Here is a 5,487-nt window from a genome sequence, read left to right as displayed (position 1 = left end):
TCCTGGGCTTAAGTGATCTTCCCACCTCAGCCTCCCAAAGTGCTGGAATTACAGGCATGAGCCCCTGCGCCCAGCCTTCTGCCATTATTAACTTCGCACTTAAGTGCTGTTTGCTAACTAGAGAGAAGGTTCAAGTTCACTGAGTTGGGGCCAGATTTCCAGGGCTCATAGTTCAGAAATTTTTCCAGCCAGTTGTTAAATTGTTGGTAGCATAATGGGAGTATTTACAACACAGAAACCATCAAATGCTGCAAATCACGACTTCCTCCCATTCTCCAGAGCCAGTTCACCAGCAGACCCCTGGTCTTAGGTTTCTTCTAATCCCTGGAAGGGCTGCACACATTGCTTCCCATACAGAGAGTGCTCACTAAATGAATGACTATTTAGATACGTATTATTGTTATTATTATTGTTTTCTGAGACGGAGTCTTGCTCTGTGGCTCAGGCTGGTGTGCAGTGGCACAATCTCGGTTCACTGCAACCTCTGCCTTCCAGGTTCAAGCAATTCTCCTGCCTTAGCCTCCCTAGTAGCTGGGATTACAGGTGCACGCCACCATACCCAGCTAATTTTTGTATTTTAAATAAAGACAGCGTTTCTCCATGTTGGCCAGGCTCCTCAGCCTCCCAGAGTGCTGGGATTACAGGCGTGAGCCACTGAGCCCAGCCAAGAATCATCATTTTTGAGCAATGACTCCATCTAAGTACTTTGGAATGCCTTGTCACCTGGGCTGGCGTGCAGTGGTGTGATCACAGCTCACTGCAGTCTTGACCTCCTGGGCTCAAACGATCCTCCCACCTAAGCCTCATTTAATCTTCAAAACAACTCAAAGAGATAAGTATTATTGTTCCCACTTCCCAGATGAGAAAACTGAAACTCAGGTAGGCACAGGGAGCAGGAACTTGCCCGAGGTTCTTCCAGGTTCAAAGTCCCATGTTTTACCCACGGATCACCCATCCCACCAGCCTCGTGGGGAAAGCCTCCCTGGAGGGATTCTGCTGGTGTGGTGCCAGTGACAAAGGGCAATGCATGGGGACATCTCCATTGTTGTCACGCCACCACCTCTACCTTCACCGTGCCTCTCTCCAGGTTTAATCTTCCTTCCTTTCCCTCCTCACTTCCTCTGTATTATCAATCTCCTTGCCTGTATTGTCACTATTTTCTCAACAGGCCCTGGGAAACTCTTGTCTATGGAAGTCCTTTGTGGCCTTGAACTTCCCTCTAAGAGCTCTAGTGGATAAGTAACCTGCCCTCCTACAAACACTGCAGTAAAGCCTGTGTGTAGGCAGCTGCCTGCTTCAGGGCTGGATGGACATCCTGTTTCCTTTCTCAGTCCCTTCTGATGACTGAACTCTGTACACAGTGTGGTCAGCTCTGATCTGGAAGCTCCCTGAAGGCAGGACACAGGATTTTCTCTGACTGTTCCCAGGCCCCAGGTCGTGTTGGGCACAGGAGAGTGTGGCATGGATGTTGTTGGCGATGAGGTATATTCTGGTGGTTTCCCAATTCTGTTGTGTACAGCCCAGTGCTCTAGTGCTCAGTAAATACTTCCTTCCTCTTTATGCAGAGCACTGGCTCTTTGTTTGTTAATGGCACCTCATGCCCTGCTCAAAGAATGATTTGCGTGGCTTGCCTGTTGGGGCCAGGAAATAGCACTTGTCTGTCATTCACTCTGGAGGTGCTGTGTTTCTGAAGGAGAAGGGGACCTATCACAGCAAAAAGATCAGGGGCTTTATTGTAAACACTTCTCTTCCCAGGACTCATTTCTTGCTCTCTCTTTTGTATTTTCTCTCTCTCTTTCACTTTTTTGTCCGCTATACTCAGCCTTCCTGTGTTCCTGACAATTTCTAAAGCCTCAACCATGATCTCATCAGAAACTCTGGCTTCTTTTAACATTCCTCTCCCTTCTGCTGAGTCCTAGTCCATTTAGATTTCCTCTGTGACTCTGGGATTTTTTTTTTTTTTTTGAGACTTAGTTTTGATCTTGTTGCCCAGGCTGGAGCGCAATGGCCCGATCTTGGCTCACTGCAACCTCCACCTCTTAGGTTCAATCAATTCTCCTGCCTTAGCCTCCAAAGTAGCTGGGATTACAGGCATGTGCCACCACACCTGGCTAAGTTTCTCTTTTTTTGAGACAGAGTCTCACTCTGTGGCCCAGGCTGGAGTGCAGTGGTGCTATCTTGGCTCACTGCAATCTCCGACTCCCAGGATCAAGTGATTCTCCTGCCTCAGCCTCCTGAGTAGCTGGGTTTACATGTGTGCGCCACCACGCCTGGCTAACTTTTGTATTTTTAGTAGAGACGGGGTTTCACCATGTTGGCCAGGCTGGTCTCGAACTCCTGACCTCAAATGATCTGCCCACCTCGGCCTCCCAAAGTGCTGAGATTACAGGTGTGAGCCATCACGCCCGATCACACTCTAGGATTTAAAGATAACCAAGTGAAAATAGATGCATCCTCTTTGACTCACAGCCTGGCTGCCCGTGGAGGCATAGAAGTGTTAACATTCACCGGAGCCCTGTCCTTCTCCACTTCTGGGTATGCAGAGGCTCCTTTTGCTACTCGCTTCAGGCTAGAAGAGGCCACGTGATTCTTCTGGACAGTGAACCATGAACAAAGGTGTATTGCAGCCATGAGTTTGCTTAAAGACCCATATATGCTCCAAGAAACGCGTCATTAGGCGATTGTGTCATTGTGTGAACATCCTAGAGTGTACTTACACACACCTAAATGGTCTAGCCTACTACAAACCTAGGCCCTGTGGCATAGCCTGTTGATCCCAGGCCACAAACCTATACAGCATGTTACTATACTGAATACTGTAGGGAACTGTAACATAATGATTAAGTATTTGTGCATCTAAACACAGAAAAGCACTTTGGGAGGCCAATGCAGGCAGATCACTTGAGGTCAGGAGTTCGAGACCAGCCTGGCTAACATGGTAAAACTCAGTCCCCGCTAAAAAAATAAAATTAGCTGGGCACAGTGGCTTATGCCTGTAATCCCAGCACTTTGGGAGGCCGAGTTGGGCGGATCATGAGGTCAGGAGATTGAGACCGTCCTGGCTAACATGGTGAAACCCCGCCTCTACTAAAAATACAAAAACAATTAGCCAGGTGTGGTGGCACGCACCTGTAGTCCCAGTTACTCAGGAGGCTGAGGCAGGAGAATCACTTGAACCCAGGAGGCGAGTTCAGATTGTGCTACTGCACTCCAGCCTGGGCCACAGAGCCGGACATTGTCTCAAAAAATAAAAATAAGAACAAAAATACAAAATTAGCTGGGTGTAGTTGCACATGCCTGTAATCCCAGCTACTCGGGAGGCTGAAGCAGGGGAACTGCTTGCACCCGGGAGGTGGAGGTTGGGGTGAGCTGAGCTCATGCCATTACACTCCAGCCTGGGCAACAAGAGTGAAACTCCATCTCAAAAAAAAAAAAAGAATAATAAACAATCACCCGTGTACCTGACACAGAATTTAAGAAGTCCAAGACCTCTGAAGCCCCTTAAATGACCCTTCCCAGATGCATATCCTTTCTTCTTCACCAGAGACTCAGTATCCTCCAATTTGCATTAACTGGTCCCTTGCTTTTCATTGTCATTTAATCCTCTATGTGTGTATTCCCAAGCAATGCATTGTGGGTTAGCGCACTGATTCCACTGCACGTGTGACCCGGTCTCTCTCCCCATCTTCTGATGGGTGAGCTCAGTGGAGTTCTCTTAACAAGGCAGATTCCCCCAAGCAAGGGCTGGCTCTTTTTCTCTTTTCTGTGACCTCAGACAGCGACTCTGACCCAAACAAGCCACCATAGTTCATAAGGATCTAATCCAGGAAGGCACCTTAGAGCAGGGAAAATGGAAGCTGGGAAGGATTTGGATAAACAGGAAGGAGAAGAAAGGGAAGTTTTGGAAGAGGGGATAGTGCAAACCAAAGCAAGTTCATAGCTACGACCATTCAGGGCGTCTGTTGGGAGCCGGTGGGGTCTGGGGAGGTGCTAAGCTTGGATAGGCAATGGCTGGAATGGACGTGCTCTGGGCAGTGGGGGAGGGGGTGGGGGGCCACATCCTTCATTCATGAAAAGCGGCACATGCTGTCAAGTTGGCCCAGAGACGCCACAGATTCCTCAGGTTAGGCTCAGCTATACTGAGATAACTGACAGTTTTCCTTCTTACCCATACAAAGGTGGCTGAAGTGACTCAAGAAAAATTGCCTTCAGGGCAGTGATATCATGACCCAAAAGGGGACTCATCCATCCTCTTGTAGCAAACTATAGCCCTCAGTTTGCTGCCTGTTTTTGTAAATAAAGTTTTATTGAAAATTAGCCAGACATGCTGGTGCTCCCCTGAGGTCCCAGGTACTCAGGAAGCTGAGGCAGGAGGATGGCTTGAGCCTCGGAGGTCGAGCCTGCAGTAAGGTGAGATGGAGTCACTGTACTCCAGCCTGGGTGACAGACAGCGACCCTGTCTCAAACAAAAATTGTTTTTAGCCGGGCGCAGTGGCTCACACCTGTAATCCTAGCACTTTGGGAGGCTGAGGTGGGTGGATCACCTCAGGTCAGGAGTTCAAGACCAGCCTGGCCATCATGGTGAAACCCCATCTTAAAAAAAAAAAAAAAAAAATTATTGGAACACAGCTATCCTTTTTTGTTTTCTTTTCTTTTTTTTTTTTCTGAGACCAAGTCATGCTCTGTCTTCCAGGCTGAAGTGCAATGGCACAATCTCGGCTCACTGCAACCTCTGTCTCTTGGGTTCAAGTGATTCTACTGCTTCAGCCTCCCAAGTAGCTGGGATTACAGGCACCCGCCATCACGCCTGGCTAATTTTTAGTATTTTTAATAGAGACAGGGTTTCCCCATGTTGGCCAGGCTGGTCTCAAACTCCTGATTGCAGGTAATCTGCCCACCTCAGCCTCCCAAAGTGCTGGGATTACAGGCGCGAGCCACTGTGCCTGGCCCCATATTAAAATTTTTTATTTTGTAGTAAAGACAGGGTCCCACTATGTTGCCCAGGCTGGTCTTGAACTACTGGGCTCAAGTGATCTGTCTGCCTCAGCCTGAATAAAATGATTATACTGCTATTTCTTGATGTATCAATTTTAGAAATTATTTACTTTCAATTACAGTAGATCAATATTTACATACTTAAAACTGCTGCCTCCACCTCTGCTTCCCACCCACCATCCTGCAGGCCACACCCATGGTGATGGGGCTGAGACCTGGCCTGGGCAGCTGAGGGCCTCCTGGGGCACTGGTACATGTCTGTAGTCCCAGCTACCCAGGAAGCTAAGGCAGGAGGATCACTTGACCTGGGAGGTCGAGGCTGCAGTGAGCTGCGCTGTGCCACGGCACTCCAGCTGGAACAGCATTGAGACACTGTCTCAAAAAAACAACAAAAACGGCGGGCCAGGTGGGAAAGCTGTCTCATACCTGAAGTCAGTGGCTGCCACAGCAACAGGCCTCTTGTGTACTGGACACAAGGGTGAAGTTACAGTG

This window comes from Aotus nancymaae, unplaced genomic scaffold, assembly GCF_030222135.1.
Source record: "Aotus nancymaae isolate 86718 unplaced genomic scaffold, 86718_ANA_hifiasm-v0.15.2.pri h1tg000089l, whole genome shotgun sequence".
Classification (NCBI taxonomy): domain Eukaryota; kingdom Metazoa; phylum Chordata; class Mammalia; order Primates; family Aotidae; genus Aotus; species Aotus nancymaae.
Note: the sequence above shows the minus strand (reverse complement) of the source record.